Source organism: Papilio xuthus, unplaced genomic scaffold (assembly GCF_000836235.2).
Source record: "Papilio xuthus unplaced genomic scaffold, Pxut_1.1 DF826933.1, whole genome shotgun sequence".
NCBI lineage: Eukaryota > Metazoa > Arthropoda > Insecta > Lepidoptera > Papilionidae > Papilio > Papilio xuthus.
In genome coordinates, this window is record NW_013531716.1 from 4,954,911 (window position 1) to 4,978,189 (window position 23,279).

Sequence of the window (23,279 nt, forward strand, 5' to 3'; positions counted from 1 at the left end):
TTGTTACTTGACGGTAAAGATGAATGTAAACGAAGTTTTTCGTCCCGTCCGTGACAATGAATTTCCTCATTGTATTATAATAATAATTTAACGTAGTTTAAACGCCACAACTTACTATAAATGCTACTAACTTGTAATTAACTACGTTCTTTTGAAGATAACACGACTAAAAAAGTAGTCTGCGACAAGAAAATACGAGTAAGTTCGATACGTCGCCGTTGCGGCGCGGTGGCGTCCTAACATGTCTGCAATGCTATTAGACGCTGACATTTGCTCTCTCACCGCGCACCCATTCGAAGTATCTCAAAATTACTCATTGGGCATTTCAGTCACGAGCCCGCAGCAACGATCTGACGGTGATTTTTACTTCTTTCCATTCCAATAGCTGTATTTTACCTGGCAATTTATCTTCATATATTGCCAAATGAACATCGAATCTATAAAAAGCGATACAATCAACAGTCGACGTAATCAACCGCCATTTTGTTCTCTTTATTTATATGAATATTACGGCTACATTTCATTTACAGGAATTTTTAATATCGACGAAATCCAAATGAACGGTCAAAATATAAATCTATTATTTCTCAAACATGTTTAAATTATATATTTAAATAAAATAAAATTGACTTTAGGAGAAAAGAGGAATATTTCAATTAAAATTACAGCTCCTCATATCAAAGCTGGTTCATTTTCTTTTTAAATATTTGCTTGTCGCCGCTGTCAAGTTTGCACCTTCACGCATATTAACGCTGTAACAAGTATAACGAATGCTACTATAGCGTGAAGCTGGCGTTGAAAATCACCGCTTTCAGCTTAATTTCATTATAATTTATAAATATTTTCACTACAATATTAAATGCATTTTGTGTTTAATCTAGCAACAATATAATGTGGAAATTGTTAACAAAATAGGTTCTAGTAAAAGCATCCGGTTTTTACATACTTTTGGTCTGTTTAAATTATTTTTCTAAGATTTATTAACTCACAAAAAATTGAGAAACAGGTAAGCGCTCTTTTACTATCAAGTAGGTTTCCAGTAAAATTTCTAAAAATTATATTATCTGTATTATGGAAATTCAAATAAAATCCTTATTTGTGAAACTTTAAATAGTTTTCTTTATTCAATCAACATATTTTGTATTTCGGACACTTCCTCGTTTGCCAACAATTTGTTTCGAGATTTTTTTCTCTCACTAGACATTTCCAAACTCGTAACGCCCCCTAAATTCGGTCTCTCGGGTACTTTAAAAAGTTTTCACTTTCACTCTGATCCAGTCTAGACGGAATATTTTATCATTGACGTTTGACGATCTATATTTTACGAGAATGTATTAAAAAGTTTCTAATAGGTTTAACATTGAACTGTTTGAAAATTTATTGTTACAGTCTAGTTATTACATTTCAGATAAAAAAATATTCCTCGTATTTTTCATCTTAATTTGTATTTTTATTGAAAAGAAATAAGTAAAATTTATATAAAAATTTAAAACATTAATTGGCTGTCAGCTATTCTTAGTAATACCAATAGCTCTTTTGAAGAAGTAAGTGAATCATTTTAATTGCTTTTTCTTCGCTTATTTTAAGTTGTCGTCTATAATGTTAAGTAGTTGTATTGGACTTATGGGCTATTACGTAATGAATGATATTCGTGACGCTACATTACCTAAACTATTCATAGATCCTAAATAAGTTTCGGTTTAAGTTGCAAGAAATATAACCCACTAGCTGGCATTAAAAAAAAAACTCAATAAATATGCGATCTTCCAGATTACGTTCTACATGTGACAAATTTCAGCGAAATCCATGCAACGGTTCTGGAGATACCTTTTAACAAATATCATCCATCTAAACATTCGTATTTATAATATTAGTAAGATTACTAAAGTGTACATAATTCTACGAATAAAATTAGGACTTTGTCGTTCTCGATGTGATTGGGGACTTATTTCGTGTGATATTAACTGAGATATTATAAGTACAAATGAATTCTTTCACTAAATAAAGGAAGAAAGTAAACACGTAAAACTTATCATTGCCCTTAAAGTTTTTGTGAAAGTAATATTCGGAGGCAAGTTAGTTTCCTCTACGCTTAAGATTCGTATAACTTTCTTAATACCGTCCCGAGATTACGCTCAGTCGTCCGTGCGTCTGACTGAGAGACATATACGAATAATAATAAAAATGACAATCTACTTTTATTTGTTACGCTATAACTTTGTAGGAATACGCCCAGTTATTAATTCTGCCCGATAAAGTCGCCTTATTGTATCGGTTTACGAGTGATATGTCCTTAAGAGTTGAACGATAGTGGTCCCTTTTAGTTGCCTTTTACCGTCTCATGTTTGCTTTTAAATTACCAATTTCTTTTATTTGTCTTTATATAATGTTTCGGGACTTGAAGCTGATATCAACTGGATTATTGGAGCTACTTCCATATAAAATACCATTTAATCACCATAAATGTATATCATACTTTCCAGAAAGAAAACAACTTATGGTAGAAAACCATAATTCCAGTTGTCATATGGAGCTTTGGTTTTAAGCGCTTGACCGGACCGGGCTGAAATCTATAACTTCCAGGTCAGATCCCTTCCATATACCAAAATGTTTTACTTTACAACCTAATGTTAATATAATAATTTATTATCATTATGTCAGTGTTGAGGTATTATATTCGAAATAATTTATTTTGGATTGCATTGAACGCCTCTTTAAAAAACGGCTTTGAGTTATAGACATACCGTCACGGAACCAAGGCCAAATATTTCCCATTCCAGTAGCAGCTTTCGAATAATTTATTCGGAAAAGGTTCTTTTTAATGGCACCCTGACGTCAATTAAAATAACGCCGTGGACTTTATTTTTTTAAGGTCCCCTTAAAAAGTGTCGGACGGCGCGGCTTTTGAATCTTTCCCTGAGATAGACGAATTTCACAGGTGCTATGTCCGCTGGTGGCCAAACGCATCAAGCGAACTGATATTCGTTTCTTAAAATATTTTTTTTCAAATATAAAACCTTATTGCTAACGTATTAGAGTTACAATTTTAATTTCTGAACAGTCAATAATAATTTTGGAAATGTCCTAAAAGTAAAAATCAGCAGTGAAGTATGCCGTTCATCTTATTTTTTTAACTTACCCCAAATATTTCACGTGTAAATGTTTCTGTGAGAATTTTTCGAAATACAGATTTATTATACACTAAAATTAAATTAGTGTTGGATTTTACGCCGTTAAATGTTTTAATTAAAATTATTAGCAGATAATATAGCTTGCTCGTTTAAACTTGTAAAAAGCAGAGCTGAATGCTTAATATCTAATCCTTTAATTACTTTAAAAATCGCACTACAAAGAAAGATTAAAAGTTTTCAACTGATATTAAAACTAAAGAGCTCTTTTTTAATATTTCATTACGGCAATCTTTCAGTGACACGTCGTTCCTAATTCAATGGAAGCAGATATATCGTGTTTCACGGGGGTTCGGCTTGATTTACATACTTGTATCGGGAAACCTATATTTGGACAATATATTATTAATCTTTAATTTACTTTATTAGCCTTCTCTCCCCTTCGAAGCAGCCCTCGCCCCAGGGATTTGTTGGAGAGAGCGAAAATTTAAATTTGAATGACCCCTCAGAATACCTATGCTTTAATTTTAGAACATGCAAATGTAACCTATTTGAATGTGATATTGTAACACAATCACTGTACTGAACAAAGATTTAATCAATTCTAGATTTCAATTTTACTATTAAACCACTTTGAAATGTATTAATTATATTTTAGAAGAAAGCCCTTTAAGTTTAGAAAAAAGAAAAAAATTGCTTTACATATTGTAAGTATTAATGATATGTTCATTTTTTAACGAGTAGGTACTTGGTCCCTTATATTTATAATTTAAATATCGATTATTATAATAATTCACATGTTGTTAATTTTTTTTTAATTTATTTATCTAAGATTTACATTCCAGAATGTATTATGGCACAATAAATATCAACGAAATCTACGCGACCGCAGTTAACATTACACGAGCGGTGTAATCTAACCGAATTTACATTTATTCAAATTCCAATTGTCCAACAAAGAAAGCCGCAACAGCAAAGAGGACGCTATCTCTGTTGTTTTCTAATGCAAATATAGCAGGAGTAATGAGTAGCTAAATGCATACAATTTAAAGAAGGCGAGCCGTAAACTCGGCTGCAGATTAGGCTCCGCTGCCAAAAAGATAGCAAAGAGGATGTGGGGAATCCGGATTAAGAATGAATACTCAAACATGCACTTAACACAAACTACCGCTAGAATGCAGATTGCTTTGAATTTTTCCAACACGTTTCAGAATTGCACTCGCGTTGTTAATAACAGGATGAAATTTTAATTTCAATGTTATTCTTCGGGTTTTCTTTTTTTAATTAGCCTGATGTTTTGTTAATTTCTGTTTATGTATGTAGTGTTTTTTTATATTTTATACAAGTGTCAGTTTTTTTGTTTTGTTAAAATGGCTAAGTAAATAGTGTATTATAGACGATAACTATTTTTAAAATTTAATATTTGCCTTAAATGTCAGTAGGTTATTTTTAATAGTAATATAAATACCATATTATGAGATTATCCTTTAAAATTGTTAATAAATAACCAACCTAATTTTACAAGGTTATTTTTATATAAAACTTTGAGTACGACAAAAAGCAACTCATTTAGTGACGGCCAAAGAAAATGCTCGGCTTGTAATCAGCTCGCTGGCGGCGATTAAGACGTGGAAACTTGACTTGGCCCTGGGACAACGGACAACATCGAGCCTAAAAATTACTCTTGGATATGGCATTGAAAGCAATTTTATTCATCCTTTTATTTCAAACGAGAAGTAATCCAGGCGAAAATTTTAAGAAGGCATTAAATATTATCGCTTTCAACGTGTAGTGTACATGAAGGGACCACGGATACCCAAAAATATATAAAACAATAACGTAAAATATAATACGTATCATGAATTAAATTGCTTATTAAAATTAAATGTAAGTCAATTTCAATTCCGTGTTCGATTTACAATATACCACATCAAAAATTACAACACAATTTCCTCATTCATTGCATCGGACCCCTCTTATTTACTGAAAACTTTTGCGTCGCAGCTAATTTATTTCCCAACTAAATCTTATAAATTCGGTCTCGTGAGCCGTCCGCACGCAATACCAGTCAAACGTCGACTTTTGATAACAGAGTTATAATGAACAAAATAAAGTAAACCAAAACCGAGTTACCCTAATGGGGTGGGACAGTATTCTGTATTTGAGGCGTAAGGATGCAATACGTAATTTAAATTTGAGTCCCAAAATTTAGTGAACTTAATCTTTAAAGTTTTATTGTCTTCGTATACGTGTTTTAATGTTTCATTATTTTTCATGAATTTATTCGTTAACGATAAATATGGATTTACTTTCTACCGTGTTGAAAACATTTAATACAAACGTTTATTATTAAATTGAACTTAAGTTTAAAATTAAAATAATTTATTAAGTATTTTAAAACAATTGGATTTGCTCAAAAATTATAAACATTCTCGTTCATTTCGCTTATTTTTTTTCTCCAATGAATGCAGTGAAAATTGCCGTCGGAGCAAACCATTTAAATTAGGCCCGATTACTTGAAAACCAAATGAAAGGGGTTTTACCAGGAGTGCTCCAATTAGTTTCGCTGTTATTTTTCCATTTCGCCCGACGCCATGGAAAATTGGGTCGATTGAAATTCCATCATAATACGTATTATGACAGAATAAAAATGTTATTGGCTGTTAATTTTACTTTTGTTTTGCAGCTACACCTTAATTAATATTCGCGGAAAATATATTTATTACTGCTTTTTGAAATTTATTTCTTATTGTACGAAAACATTATAGCACTTTTTTTCATTTCCAACATAGATTTATAATTATTATAATTTTTTTTTGTTTTATTTGAGAGATTAATTTTTAAACGGTGAATTTGATCTCGGAAACCCACGATTAGTCTTTTTAAATGCTGTCAAGTACACATATCCATACTTGCTTTATGATTGTGCACATAATTATATCACAATATTAACAAAAGATCCCTTACTCCATTTTCTCGAGCGAGTAAGTTGATTGATTAACTCGTTGTTAATTACGCAAATATTTTGTCGATCGTTGAACAAACTAAAAGACAATAGCCTTTGTAAGTCGCCCGCCCAATTTGTAACAGAGCCAATTCAAGTGTTTTCATTTCATTAGTTTTATTATTACATCAAAATTATTAACCACCAAAAGTTAATTTGTAAACCCTTTGATATACTTTTGAAAGTGACAACTTAAGAAATTATTATATTAGGCGTCGTATTTCTTAAATCAATGTAATTTTTAGGAAATGTTTTTTTTAGTTTGCAGTATATGAGTTGCCAAATTTATTTGATCAATAAGCTTTAATCAGAAGTCAAGCACTTGACTCGCAATCTGCAGGTCCTGAGTTCGAATCCCGCCATGTACCAATATGTTTTTCGATTTCCAATTTACATATGTACATTTATCCGACGTTCTTACGGTGAAGGAAAACATCGTAATGCAACCTGCACATATATGCGAAGAAATTCAAAGAGATGTGTGAAGTCGAACAAACCGCACTGGGCCAGCGTGGTTGACTATAGCCTAATCACCCTTAACCTTAACTTGTAGGCTGTTGATGGTAGCTGACAATGAAGCTTTAAAATTAAAAATAAACTACTAGTTAAATTTTGTATCCTTTTCCAGGTCGTCCCGACACTGGTCGTAAAACATGAGGAATTAAATGAAAATATATGACGTTACATTTAATAGCCGAATTTTTTTGCGTTATCAAAATCGTGCGACGTTAATACCCCACGCAATGCTACAGGACCGAAGTGATTATCATGAGTAATTAAGCCACCCTTTATGAATTATTCACGCCTTTTATCGTAATTGGACATGCGAAATGCAAAAATATAAGTGCCATATATTCCTTTGCTCTCTGTTTCATAATCTTTAATGTTTTAAGTATAGCACTTGTTCAATAGTTTTGTTATAGACTTATCAAATATACAAAAAATGATTTTTCTTTTTTAATTACTTTCTTTACAGATTTAATTTTATGAAAAATTCTAGTTGTAATTAATTAAATTGGATGTAAAGATTCCGACAAGCGATCAAATTTATTGTCAAATTTGTTTGATCAAAATCATTCAAGATCATCCAGACCTTTTCAAGGACAAAAGTAACAAAGAGTGCCACTGCTTAACTGTCAAGTAATTTGACAAACATGAAAAAAATTGAAAGTTTGCCAGAAGCCTAAAACGACAACCTAAAAATTGTTCGAATAATAGGATCGTACGCAATTTACTATTGATAAAGTTTTTTTATTCCTTTAGTATATGGTCGGGTGAACAATAAAGTAATGAGCGAGGTGACCGAGCGGCAAGCGGCCACTCTTATGACGCGCCTTATCTGCCACCGCACGCTATGTGTGTTTGTTCAGACTTTCCTACTTCAGTGACGCCATGTTGGTTCAATACGGGCTTCACGCCAATGCAAACGTTACAAATGATATCTAAACGATCGTGAGTTTATTTAATTATATTAAATTAAAACACTTTTGTGATTCCTTAATGGATTAACTGATTATTATCTTCATATTATTCTAAAGAGAACTCTCACCAACTGTTTTTGTTCTATTTAATTCATCTGATAAAAATAGTGATAATAATAGTTCACTTAATCGGATTATCACCACAGATTATTTGGCTGTAAATCGGTAGAATATTCATAAACCAGATTAAAGCAATGAAAAAATAGATTATTTCTAGATAGATTAAGTCGAAGGATGAAATTAACTATGCTGTAGTGAGATTTTTAGAGCAGATTTTTTAATTTTGTAATTTTAATCTTATGGAGTTTACGTTATGTTGCGTTTTTTTATGGTATTTAATTTTATTGTAGTACTTCTTGAGGTTGGCTTAATACCATCCTGGTGCTAACTTATCTATTCGCTTTATAGTTGCCGTGCCCGGGGCTAATAATAATAAACTCCAACGCTGCCATATTAAAGGACGGAATCGCCATGTTTCGAGGCTGTAAATCTATTTTTATTTACTTTCACATATCTTAATAGCCGTCGCTTTTCTGAAAAGCGATATAAAAGGGATAATCTCTTCTATTTAAATAATAGTTCCCTACATTTACTCATTTCTTGAATGAAAATTATATTTTTTCATGCTTGTCATGTCATGTATGACACACATAAACAAAACACGAATGAGATTGAATGTGGATTGTTTCCAAAGTAGAGGAAACCCAGAAAAAGTATGGATGGATTGTGTGACAGAGGATATGCGTAAATAAGTAAATAATTCAGATATGACGGCAGATACTACATACTGTGCCGATACTCCGTAGATTTAAGGGCAGGTTAATGACGATTATGTCAGATTCATTCATATTATCTTGTTTAATTTTAGAAAATATGTTCGGTATCATAAAACTTTTAACAGAATCTAAGTATTTATTACGTAAGTTGGAGTTTTGCTCGAGTAAGGAAGTAATGCAGTATTTCGTATAGAGGCAGCCCTACTCGGTAACACAAATAAAACAGCGATGGTTGCATTATTGTGCAAACTCTAGCGACAGGAGTTGTAACGTTTAATTATGTTACCGTTTGCGAGTAAACAATGAGAAATACATTAAACACTAACTGTATGAATTTGTATTGTTGTATAAAATTAATTTATTTTGAAATGTTTATACATTCAGTTGTCGTTTTATTCTAAACTAGCAGTCGCCCACGACCCCGTCCGGTATTCATAATTAGTAGCCAATGTATTTTTACCGACTATGTTTTACGTCTATGCCCGATATCAACAAGATCCATAGAGCCGTTTTCGAGATACCTTCAATCAAACATCCATTCATTCCAACATTCGCATTTATAGTATTAGTAATAAATCTAAACATATTATATTAATAAAATAATATTTTATACACATGATGTATTAGAGTTGCTGATAACGTACAATCTATTTTTTAAAAAATTTGCCTGTCCGCAAATCCGCTTTTGTTCCGAATAATCTCCGAAAGCGCTGGGTTTATTTTGACGGGAAGGTGGCTGATGTATACGTTCATATTAAAAGCTACTTTTTTTCTGTGTTGACGAAGTCGCGAGTAACCGCTAGTAGTGAGTGCATTTCAAATTACAGATAAGAACTTTAAGAGGAAAAAAGAATAAAGCATTTATCTTAAAAAAAACTAACTGGTTACCTTAACATAAGAACTAGATTAATATTTTCGTAAGTTTGCTACAGATTTTAAACACTTGAGTAAGTGATAAATCAATGAACGGAAAAAATATTAATTTGGAAGAAAAACTCTACCCTAAGACGTGTAACGATATTAGGACTAGTATTTACCAGTTCATCTACAAAACAAAAATATTTCAATTATTCTGCCTTTACCTAATACAATTTGAGTTTAATGGATTGTTTGAATTGCTCCAAGTTTCTTCCTCGAGTTGAAATACCGTCGTGTTTTCGCAATACAATCGAAGCTATCGGTTATTAAGAGTTAATTAATTATTGGTGCGCTATTTGCGGTCCTCGTTGATTTACTCGTGTTCTGATTTAAACGGCTTCGTTGCGGAAAATTGTTAGAATTAATTTCTTGTGACACGAAAATAATAGTATGGGGCTACGGTTTTCGCAACTCTACGTCATATTAATTTATACAGATATATTTTCTACACTATTAATTATGTTAATATAATGACTACATTTGTACTAACAAAGAATTTATAAAGTATTACTGCATTATGCTATAATGTCAACACATTGTAGACGGGGAAGGGCCGTGCAAGTTGCGGTTATCAACGTCGCCTCGGTCACTTAGCATATCGCGGCTTGCAGTCGCTTTTTGTGACCTATGCGACGATATGCCGCACTAGTAAAGCTGGACATACGCGCTACCATTTGCAACATAAAAAAAAATCCGCTTTCCACTATATACACGAATTAAATTTTCTACGACGTTTTTTTTATAATTTATAATAACAAATATAGGATGATTGAATAATGTTTAAGTAGGTTAAGGATAAATAAAAAAATAGCATTTGGATTGGGATGAAAGAAGTAGAAATATTTTTCGTTTAATAAATTAAAAATGAAAGGGGTTCCAAAGCGAACACTTTAAAGTTTTTAAAATATTCGTTCATAATTAATCAGCTACGAAAAAAGGGTTTTAATTACTTTCAGTTTTTTTTCTTTCTTAAATTTAAAATTGTTTCATTGTGATTTATTTTAAAATTCCTGGATTCTTTTAGCTACATTATTACCACAGGGTACAAATTACTGGAACAATATGTAGTGAGAATTGTTGAATTGAATAGATTTTTTCTTTTATTTCTCCATTTTTTTTTAATTTGTAGGTTTTTGTGGTAAATAAGAATATAAATAATAAGAATAGTAAGAATCTCACATAACCCTGTCTTTTCCCCAAAAGGCAGGGTATCTTACGAAGATTTCCCCCCCGATACCAAAAAAAAAAGTTTTTGTGGTTACTTATACAGGAGCCTTATTTGTAATGTTCGTGACTACAAGCTCTGTTAGGCTCTACGTGCTTCTGTTTGAATTATTTTCGGTATTCTTGCAAAATATTGTTTAATTCTAATATTCCGCGAATAATGGTTCCGGTGAAATGCAAGAGTCATAGTTGTTATTTATGTGACGGTTTTTATAAATCGTTAGTACTAGGTGTGCGTATTTATACTTATGAAATGTTGCTTTATTTTGCTAGAAAAATGTGTTGGAACGGTAAAGTGCATGTTTTTATATTTATGATTTGCACCTTTGAGATACTACAGTATTTACATTAAATACAAATGTATGGGGGTTGATTTAGTGTAAAAGAAATAGTGCGATGCTATCCGTTTAAATAGCTAAATTATATAAGTAGAAACTTTAAAGCAGCCTTTCATTATTATTGACTAACTATTTGTCACACATATATTATAGAAAATATGGAGAACTGATCGCCACCCTTCGCTAGTCGGAGAGGCACCTCAAGAAGAAGAAGAAGAAGATGTCACACGCGACTCTATCCGCGGGGAGTTAAAAATAAACTTAATTATCCTATGTGTTCTTTCAGGCTTTGATCTACAATCAAATTTCATCGAGATTTGTTCAGCCGTTCTGTAGATATCTTCTAATAAACATCCATCCATCCATCTAAACACTTGCATTTATAGTATTAGCAAGAAGTATACATTTTCGTACTTAATAGTAACTTGTAGCCGTAGTATTGCAATATGAGTGAGTGAGCTATATGTAAAATTGTGTAAATAAATATATGTATATAAATATTTATCCTTTAATAAATTGCACATAGAAGTCATTTATGTCCTCAGTTATACAAATGTATACTATTATAATACATTAGAAGAAAGTGCATTTTAAGTTTCTAACAGTTGATCCATATATTTATTTTATTGTCTAATTATTTTAAAATGTTCGTTATTAATAATACTGGAGTGAAAACAAAGTGGGGTTAATTTATGATAGGATTCACCTTGTGAGATTTTACTCACAAGCTTATAAAAACTCAAATGTTAAAAAACACTGTAAAATATTTAGCTAAAAGAAATAATTTTTTTAATTCTGAATATACAGCTCTTTTTAAATTGTTGTTATTAATCAAGAAAATATGTAAATGTAAAGTTTCGAGTATTGGCATTGGCAAAGTAATAGACAACATACATTCCCATCATCCATCTATTCCTTTTCCCAATTATTTGGTGTCGGCCTTCCTAGCCCTTTCTCCAGACAGCACGATTTTTGTAGTCTTGTTCGTCAAGGTCAATTTCTTTCAAATCCTTTAGGATCGCCGCCAGCCAAGTAGTCAGTGGACCTTCGCGGATTTGCGTCGTCGTGGGCTTGTTTAATGTCAGTTTCACCTTCAAGTCGCTTCTGAACATAGTAATAATAACGCAAACGTCTCTCTTTTAATTTTTAACAATTTCGTAATAATATTTTTATTCCTTACCGTGATATCAATTATTTGCCTACAAACATACTGGCCCACATAAGGTGTTGACACATGATATGGCATATTAAATATGCGTTCATTTTCACGCAATGCCGTGAGCCGAGGCCGCCTACATTACACTATAAATCATCGCCTACTAAAATAAACAAAAACATTTATTGCCTTACTTAGACTTTACGAATGATTAGCTTTGCACAATTAAAACGAATTAGGTTAATGTGTGGGTTTTCAATGTTGGTATACTTTTTTCTCGCTTCGTGCCAGCATTTCACTTATCTGATGGCATTAATCACAATTCCCAACCCCCAATTAAAAGTGGTGCTCACTAGCTTTGTATGCGGAGCTAGATTTTATTTGATAGTTTATTACGTAGTGCACTTTGCTTTGTTATTTCGCTTGTTCAACAATCGTTTTACGACTCAGTATAGTCGAAACGTTTCCTTCGAGTTTACGAGGGTGTATTGCAATTGGAATATTAACATAAATAATATTAATTTAATGACAAGTGCGAAGGGGAAATATATATTGCTATGTTTTTTTTTTAAACTCAACTATCTGTGTCGACTTTAGAATTTAGAGTTCAAAATTCTATAAAGTAAAGCAATAACTGCAATGTCAAAAATTATGTGACTTAAATATTATATAATATAATATGAGATATTAGACGAATAGAAAAATATATTGTGTCGCGGCATATCAGGCGCAGTCACCCAGCATGACGTTTGTCGGACATCAGAGGCGGGCGCGGGCGAGCGGTCACAAATCATTCTAACACCTGACCGCGCCATGTTATCGCGGCTGCGACGTGAAAAATTACCGTTTTCCGAACGATGGCAGGCAGTTTTTCCACGGCCAACACCAGGGGGCGTCGTGAGTCATTAGAATGAATTGTCGACGACTGGTGCGTTTACCCTACTAGGGTGATACGTATCTAAATTTTGATCTAACTCTTTTAGAGTACCAAATTATACAATTAGCTAACGACTAGCTAAGTGCATAATTTGTGTGTTATGTTTTATTTAACTGTGATAATTTGTTTACACTTTAACCACATTTACGAATGTTTCTTTGTGTTATTAAGGTGAAGATAACCCGTATAAATTTTGTTTAGACAAAAAAATATCAAGTAGTATTCACGATTTGATTTTTAAAAGAGCACCAAAAATTATTAAAAGAGTTAAACAACAGTTGCTCAAGTTAAATAAAACAAATCTAAAATGTTTTAAGAGCCGCATAAATAGTTATTTCCCGTTATTCGATGCGCAGTCATAAACCAAGATATGTTAAACTGTCTGTTGACTAACATTGCAAATGAATTTTTCCATTTCCAATCGAATGCAGAGTAATTTAGATTTTAAACATAAAACAATACGGTTGTGAATGTGATGAATGAAAGGAGTATAAAGTTTTTCATATCGTTGAAGCGGAAAACATTGGAAGAGCGCTTCACCCGTCATAAAAGGGGAAACTTTACAAATCTCTGGATTTCTTACGCTTTTAGGGACACATAATATATTTATCAGCCCCTCGACACATGAACAATGGCCCGAACTCGGCGAGTTAAGATTGAGAACGCGATGTCTCTTTTGTACGTAATTACTAAAACAAATAAAAGAGCTATATCATTTATACCCTACGTCTTAAACTTGTTTACATCTTCTTTAAAAGGACCTTAGAAATAGAACTTACGCAAGAGTTCTTTTTTTTATAGTAATGAATCTCTTTGACATTATAGTAGAGTAAGCAGAGCATTCTTTAGTGGAAATTTAAATTAATTTCTCTGATTGTGAACATTTTGTTGAAGAGTTCTTTATTGTAATAAAATTTTAGATAGTTCTCACATTTGAAAACTTTTTAATTCGTTTAGTTATTTGTCGAAATGTTTCATGTTTACCCCCAGCATTAAATCAGTTAAAGGCGCCTATTTATTTTATAACACTGATTGTTAACACGGTCGTTACACAGAGCAATACAGTTATGAGAAAAGGAAATGCAGAAGTGAAATTCATAGCGTTCCTCTCGGCGCGGCGCGGCGATGTCGATAACAAATTTTACTGCAACCGCCATAGCAAGGGTTCGTACGGCGCCGCGGCAGTCTGAAAATGAACTCATAACAGTTTTATGAGGCAACCGCCGTGCCCACACTAGCTCCTCTTACCCAAAGATATGATGGCCATTAAAACGCTCGCCAACTGTGCAATCAGACGCTTTATATCGTCACTGTCATCTTAATTAAAATCTACTATTTGTTGTTGAGTTCTATCAGTAAATTTTTAATGTAAATATATCACGTCTTTAACTTTCATATCCGCCATTTTATTTAATGTTGGATTAGCTTGAGATTTGAATTAATTGGCTTGTTTTAATATGGTATAAGCAATTTCGGTTTAATTGTATGAGGAGAGATATTATTCCCTCGTTAGAATCAGTAATGTTAAAAAGGTTATTTATTGTAAAACAAATTCAAACACTTTACAAAATCCCTTAGAGCTTTCTGCTAATTTTGTTACATGCCGTACAAATGACTATTCTTGAAACCAAAGAGCCCTTTCAAAGGACCCGTGTCGAACAAATCTCTGTCAAAATGTTCGTAAACATTTAAAGAAAACTCAACAACAACGAGGCTCCCTGAAAGCAAAGTCATTCGTATTTATCCACCCCTCAAATGTAAGGGCCAAAGACAACTTTCTTCAATCAGGGGATTTACCTTACACTTGACTTTGACAATGTTCTTACGTTACAATCCTAAATGTTAAGAAATACGACACGATAAAATTGTATTGAAGCCTGCCAGGGCTCAGAAAGTTATGGAAGTTAATATTATGTTACTGTCAAAGTAAAACTCAGAGGGATCAAATATGTCTTTCAGAGAACTGCTGAAAGGATACATTAAGATGATTTTTAAAGACATACTGTCATTTAAAGATTTAATTTTGATATCTTGTACGTAACATTTTCAATTAGTTCGTAATATTATTACCGTCTAAATGAGATGGAATACCTAGTTCATAAACAAATATAGAGCTTAATTCAAAGAGTTAACAATATTGTTCCATTATCTCCTCCTGCTGTAAATCTTTACTTATATTTTATTAGTGGTGTCAAGAAATAATAATTTAAGTAAACAAAAAGACCTGAATTCAAGCGACAGTACAAAAGGTTCGAACAATTCGTCCTTTATCAAATAGGGTTTGATCCGCCGATTGTGTAGTATAGCCGTCGTTTTGTGCAGTTAATTATCCAAAGTCGTGCTGGCTTAATCCGGCAGGTCACGTGACGCGCACGTGCTCGCTTCGAGGGGGCTTACTGTTGAGCCACACGATGGCCTATCGCATGGTCGTTGACTCGATTACGCAATAACCATATAATTAATATTGTTAAAATTACCCTAACAGCAATTAGGCTTGTGGTTTTGTTCTAAGAACTAAACCCCAACTTCATCACTAGGTATCTATGGTAGCTTTGCATTTAGCTTCTTTGTTTTTCAAAATATTATTCTTTGTTCATGGCGACTACGAAAAGAATAAGGGCCAATTAAATGATCGATTCATAATGGAAAGGAATAACGGTGGTCATAGATTAATTTATAGAAATAATAAAAATGAACTAAGCGATATAATTGCTTTGGTTGACGTTGGCTCCAGAAGGCTTTTAATGCAATTGCAAATTGGCTATAAGCAAAGTTTGGACTGTGAAGTGTCCGGGCCAAAGATTACATAAAGACACCCTCGAGGCTGCGCTTTCGTATCTCCCCGACATCACGGAGGCATAATTTAAAATATAAGCAAGTTAACAGGGGAGAGGAGTGCCAGGGGCGAAGCAGTAACGACTATGATCTTCCTAATACAAGTTCTGTTTGTACTCTAATTGCAAGACAAACATCAACCTTTCTTCTAAATCTTAACTTTGTGCTTTTAGGCTACATTTATAGGCTAGCATAATATGGATCACGATGTAAACTGAAGAGGTATAATATTTTTAATGACGAACTCATTAATTCTCAAGAATAGTTTATGGTACTTTATTTTAATTAAGTTTTGGTACGAACGCGTTTCTATAAGTTTTGAAAATTATTTGTAAGGATTCAAAGTATTTTTTTATGCTTTTTTATGCATATTACACACTGAGAATGAAATTTTTAATAATGTCAAAATATCAAAATAAATTTAGTGCTGTAAAAATGTGTTATGTTGTTCAAATATAAGAAAAGAAAGTTTACCTAATCATTGTAGGTAGACGGAGTCAAGGAATAACACATCTAATATTGTTCTAAAAAATAAAATTTTATTGATCCATTATTGCGACCTTGTTAATCAGCCTGACATAATAATATCAACCTGAACTAAATGAGAAACTTCTAAACTGATTTCATTTTGTTTAACAACTCTTTTTAAACTTTCACAAGAGGTTTATTCACAATTGTAGCGTGAACTTCGAAGAAAACTGATATGATTAAATAAAATATCGTAAAAAGTAACGCGCAGTCTTAATAACTTTATTTAAAGTTTAAGTGAGCGCCATCTCGCGGCCAATTTCCGTACCCCGTGCGTCTGATATTACTTTAATGCTTTACTTGGAACAAATTTCAACAGAACGGTTATGGGTTCAGTTATAGTTGAACTTGTGGTCCGACAATTACTTGAAGTGTAGCCACGTTATATTCTTGATCTGGTTTGTTTTCTACAGTTAGAATTTTCAAACCTTAGTCTTGATAGCGAGGAAACATCTGGGAAATATAGGAACAAATAACATTCCTTTCAACTTTATCAGTAGAACATTTAGATTCATATAGCCACATGTCCTCGTAAACTGCGGATTCTTTTGATTGTCTTCAAGCATTTATAAGGATTCTCTTTCATTGATTCTCATTTCAAAAGGCTTATTTGCATATAAACGTTCTTTAAATAATATGTTATACTAAAATCGGATGAATCTGATATAAAATGAATTGAAAATAGTATGCAAGTCTGCCTGACCCACTTTGGATAAAAGACGACCAATCCAATCAGTAGTAATTAGAACATGTTTACGTCACAATTTCTCCTCGTACACCACTTTGCGTTGGCATTGCGAAATCTCATCTAGTAAATGCATTGCATTGGCACTGGAGGGCGGCACGTTCATATAAGTATTGTTGATATTCTAAACCACCCCAGTAGAACGAGGTTACCCTGTGTGGAAACCGCACTGTGTCGCGTGGACTCGCCTGATTGCAAGCACTTGTAAGGTGCGGCCTTGTTACGTAGATTTGCAAATCTGCAACCACGGGAAAAGTGATAGATTTAAAAGTTATAAATAGTAATACATTTTAAATTAATGAAATTCTGTCTAACTTAACAACAAAATAAAAAGCGCTTCACAAGGAGTCAAAAGCATAAGATTAACAAGTGGTAAATAAATTTAGAATAAATCTGATTTAACCATAGTGAAATTTTTAAATAAGGAACAAAATTTTTATAAAAATATTTACTTGTTATAGCAAAAAAACTGAATATCCCAAAATTAGGACAAAGCCATTGCTTTAATTTTTAAAAGATTTAGCAGTTCTAAATAACTTGTAAGTTGTATAAAATACTCGTATTTAAATTCGACGTTATGAGGACGCGGCGTGAGAGAAGTCATTCGCAGTTGGCGAAGCGTTAAATGCAACATTTTCCATAGCCATTTGCAATTCGATATCTAACTAAGCTGGCCAGGATTGAAGTCTACGGATTGCGTGTCTCGTACATAATTTTATTCATCCCTTTAAATACGCTGTAAATTTGGTACTGTCACATTTGTAATTAGAGCAAAATAAATTATGAAATGTTTCAAGGATATTACGATCGAACGATTATTAATGAATTTTAATGGCCAATAATATAAACTATATTTTTGAATTTAATGATAACAATTACTATCATATTAATTATCATTATCAGAAAATGAAGATTCGGTATTCCTTCCACAACAATGAGCAATATCGACAACTAATAACAACAATTTAAATCCTCAATCTTACCTTTAGATGTAGGGAAGTAATGATAGAATGAGCGGAAGTAGATACAGTTTAAGGTTACTAAACAGAAGAACGTTTTTAAGCGTATTTAAGTTATATAAAATTAGACGGGGTTAGCGTGGGAGCCCTGCCGTAGGAGCTTTTGTTAAGACCAGACTTATGGCCAGTGTGTTAACCACACATAGAGATCGTATTATGTTCATACAATACCTGCCGCGTTCTAAGTCCTGTGTAGCAACAACAAATTGGTCATTCTTCATTGCGTTGAACGCCCACCCTCTTCGATTATGGTCTGGATATATTTAAATGCCTTTAATGGTTGAGTTTCTACAAGCGAAGGATTTTCAAGCAAGATAAACAGTGAAGGCGTTTACGGAGATTAGTGTTAAGAACGGAGGCTGTTTTGAACAGTTGAGATTCACATTCGTATGCGGTCTAAGTGGATCAACGTACGCGGTACATTTGAAAGCGTTGTTATGTTAGTTCATTTTAGTGTTTATTTTTCTTAATTCTGTGTTTTAATGTGGTGATTCTGAAGTTTGCTGAACATTATGCAATCGAGATATTGATACTGTTGCATTAAACAGCTTGTTTTTAACGTAGAGTTATTATTTAAAGTGAACATAGTTATATTGATTTCCAAAATGTAATGACCAGGCAATAATATGTAATACGGTAATATATTTTTAATCTATTTTGTATCGCTAAATAAAGCGATTAGTTCCATGACATTAAATTACGTACATAAAATGCAGTGAAAAATAATAGCAAGTTATTCTTTATTAAAACTTATTTTATTAAGTTGAGTATATGCAAGAAAATATTTTAATCAAGATAAGCATACCGACTTTATGTTTCCCCAGAGTAAAATTTCCGCCCTGTTTTAATTCTTTAAACTATGCACCAGCGATGTAAGGAGGTCTTACTGTGAGTAAGAACTAAGAATGCTTCCCGAGTCTTAATCTGGCCCCAGAGCTCTCGCGACTGTCCTAATGATATCTCAAGATGCGCTTAAGTGCCCATACATAACACTCTATGAGACGTTTTTAAAATTTAAAGCTACGTTAATGCATTTTACCCTGTTTATTGTGCATGCTTATTCAAATGTGTAGGTGTCACCGAACAATTGTGAATTTAGTTAACTCATAATCGGGATATGCTTGGTAGCAAATAATGGCAAATGCTAGAAATAATTTAATTTTATATTTTTGTGCCTTACACTTTTGTATGGGTTACATTGTTAAAGTGGTTAACTTTTATCATATCTAGTCAGATTAAAAATCGATGTTCTTTGCCATCGGTCGGTAACATAGGCAAGACCACAATACAGTCGCCGAGTCTTTGTCAAACTCAGCTATTATCATATAAGGAGTATTCCAATAAACAAAGTAGTCGGTACATACTAAAACTTTACGGTTTTACCTTATATTAAAAAAAGTAGCTTTATGTTGTAGTTATTATAATAAAACTACTACGTAGTTTCATGATTTAGCTATATTGGACTTTAATAAAATGGGATAAAAGCTAATTTTGAAATAGCATCCATATTTTACCAAATTTAACTCCCAAAACTGGGACGGAACCAAGTTGACACATCACTTGTCACTTTAGATTTGTGAAGTATCTTGCACGTAATATGAGCTTTAATTAAAATATGTTTTAAATTTTCACCGCCAATGCCTTAACTAAACTAACTCATTAAAAAAAATTCCTTGAAATTTTTAAGTTATTAAACCTACTTCCATTTGTAGTGTTTTATTTATAAGTACTAAATATTTAAATTTAAAAACATTTCATATCTTAGTTCTGTACTTTAAATTTAATATTATATGTTATACTTTTTATGAAAAATATACTTAAAATCCAGGCATTCTTTTAGCCTTTACCTTTATAAAATTTAATATTGAATTTACTTCGAAAATTGCAGAAGCATTTTATAGTACAAAGACAGTAGGTCAATTTACAAAGAGCACATTAGTTTTCTACATAACTTTATAAATTGAAAAAAATCCAAAAATTTCTCTGAAATCTGTTTAGCAATTTATTTCGTTACTCGTAAATTATGGTTTGTAAATGTGCGAATTGTGTTGTATAGTCTCGCAAAAATTAATAATCAGTTCTCGATGTCTAAGTAACGATAAATTTCATAATAAACTGCGCTTTGCTCCATTCCAAATACTTTATTTTGTTCCTTACTTCTCCGGGCATTTCTGTTCCATTATTAAAACGAATTGTTTTCTAAAGTATATTAAAATGTTCTCCGTGCTGGACTTTACTTAAACTTATTTGTTTTTATCGATTATCGTTTGTTTTGCTTATTATGCTTTATTAACGGAAACATAAATAATTTTATTATGTAATCGGAATGTATGAGGAAGTATTTTTCTGTGTCATAATTAAGTTTATTATATCTTACTCCGTTTAACAATCATTGTAGATTAAAACTTATTTAGCACACTGGCCGTAATGAAAGATTGTAGGAATATATATGTCAATAAGAAGTGACATTTTTGAGTTTAGGACACAAGTAAGAACGTGTGTGCCGCCATAAAGAACCTGGAATGTGAGAAATAATAGTTTTATTGGCAAATAGCATTGTCATTATTCCGAAACATAATACATATAAAATGAGTAAGTAGAATTTATATAGAAATAAGACTACATTTACTTAATTTAGATACAATTGAAAGCATATACATATTTAACAATCTTTTATTTCTCTAATAATTCCTAGAAATTGTTACCGATGTCGACCACAATGTAGGGCTACAATTAGTGATGGCGGAAAATATTCTCTGAAGTGGCAACGGTTCGTTTGGAATTCAAAGCAGGACCTAAAAAGAGCAGTCGGAGAACTTCGATTGGGAAAATATTTTCCACGTCGTTCCCTCGGTGAAGTTTTAACGCTTTTGTATTGCATTTTAATTGAAGGAAAATTCTCATAATTTTCTAGACATTACTTGAATTTTATTATTTTAAGCACGTTTATAGTATTATTTCGTCTTGATATTTCTCTAAATTAACTTAGTTCAATGCTTGTTATTATTCAAAAATACTGCAAAACACTGTTTAGTAAAACATGTTTTGAAACTTTGGCCGCGGTCGATTAATCTTATGGACGACGACGTAGTTATTAAAGAGTATGTTTTACCCTTAAATATGTTTCACCAAAACTGCTTCAGGTATGAGTATTTATTTGCCAAAATTGCATTTCAAAAGCCTACTCATAATCATGTTTCAATAATAATAATTTCTGGTCATGTCTAAGTTTTTATGGTTGAGCCTTTAAAGTTAAGCATAGAACGATTATAAAAATGGTCTCTGTAGTATGTGTCAATAGTTATTAGTTGTTTTGAGATTAGTTAATAGTGCATTTTAAAGTAGTTCATAAACACTACTTTCTACAAAACATTGTTCTTTTAGCGCACTAAAATTAAACGTCAATCGCCCCGTCAGCTGCAGTGCTTTGTAGTTTGTTGTTTCAATTATCGCAAAGTCCTCGTTAGGAATTTTCTAAAACACACGTCTTTTGTCGGAATTTTTAATTTTGCTCCGCGTGGCCGGTCAGCCACGGACGCTTTGTTTACTTTTATGAAACTCTATGTTTTAGAAAAACATGCTGGACACCCTGTTGTTTATAGGTTACTAAAAATATATATATTAAAGTTTTCAGTTTACATAAAACTTAGTTCCAGTATATCGTTTAAAAAAGAAAAATGAAAATTTACGTCTTATAGTTTAAATTTTATCGAATGTATTGGAAACAGAATAATTAATGTAGATTCTGCGGAATACGGCAACGACGAAAGTTTATACCGTAGTCAGGCAGTGGCTAGTCTCATTCCGAACTCCCGATACGGTTTGACAATGCACATGCAAATTATCCGCCGGCAAAGTGCATTTCTGAACGGAAAGTTTAATGGGACGGAGTCGCTTCGACTTACTCGATCCTTGCAACAATTATTTCGGAATCCTACTTTTCCACGTACGGAACGTAGTCAATTTACATCTTTAACTGCGTCTAGTGAATTTAGTGTAACGATACGCAAACAAAATCTTGGAATTACGCTCAATTTGTACTAATGCAACGTTGTTGTTGTGCTGACATTCGTTTTGTTCACATTTAAAAAAAAGTTGTGATCAATTTGGGATTTTAAACATTATGGCTGTAGCTTTAACATATTATGTCTAGTGTATACCATCACGGGTCTTGATCACAACTTTATTGAGATTAGAAAAACTAAATTATTAAAAAAAAACTGTGTTTATTTCATTTTATATAAAGAAAATGATTTGCTTCATTACAATATTTAATATCGACAGATTTAGCATTTCATTAAATTTCCAAGATAAATAGCATTATATCTTTCCCGAACATAATTATATTCCTAAGTCAATATCTTGAAAACAACTTTAAAATTAATTTTCTTTCTAACAGATTGGTTTCACTACAGCCGCGGGCGACAGATTCCTCTCAATTTCGAGTATCGCAATGTTTGATTAATTCGATCACTGTTATGTCTTCTATGATCTTAAATTTGAGATGTTTTCACGACAAACACTCAAGTTGCCTCAACACTTCTATATTTTTAGCTCCTTCCTTTGTCTCAAGCATAGCCGTAGTAGGCTAGACACAGACGATAAAAGAGTATTCATAAAAAAATTGTCTTCCCGTGTTATTCCAAAACTTTTTTAACCAATGTTTTTTTTAGATGCGGAAGCTAATAATGTTCTTATAAACACTTATATGTATTTGTTTTATACTGCCAGCAAATCTAGTAGTTAAATAATAAAAAGCTGCCATCCATAAATTTGTTTAACAATCGCTGGAGAGGAAATGCGCTAAATTACATATCCGTATTGTAATAAAAAGCGGGTGCGGTCTACGCGTTTATTGAAGCGAGAAATTGCTTAATCAGTGAGCTGTATGCGTGTGCGTGATTAGGCCGATATCAGAATGAAATTGACGGGAACAATTTTTACCCCATATGCAAAATTGATGGTGAAACAATCGGCAGTACAGCCATTAGGTTAGTTCACACAAGGGTAGCTTGGTGATGTAGAGCTGTAGACTGTGCAGTACTGCTATAGTGTTTAAACGCACACAGCCATGAGTATTGTTCAAACAATAGGAGTACTGCTCTGTCCTACTGCATTGCCCTCGTGTGAAACCATTAGTTCAAAGTGCGGGGAAACGAGCAGTCGGCGCGCAGCGAACCGCGAAATGAT

General features: G+C 32.6%; 1 protein-coding gene and 1 long non-coding RNA gene across 2 annotated transcripts in view; both read left to right on the plus strand.

Moving 5' to 3' along the window:
- The window catches only part of LOC106122061 (uncharacterized), a 377,450-nt gene that overhangs the window by 168,901 nt on the left and 185,270 nt on the right, over positions 1–23,279 (plus strand). The window lies entirely within an intron of this gene.
- On the plus strand, positions 885–8,619 carry LOC106122062 (uncharacterized). Its single transcript, XR_001228081.1, has 5 exons — positions 885–1,006; positions 6,761–6,904; positions 7,396–7,584; positions 8,022–8,097; positions 8,482–8,619. It is a non-coding gene; the product is annotated as an uncharacterized LOC106122062 (long non-coding RNA).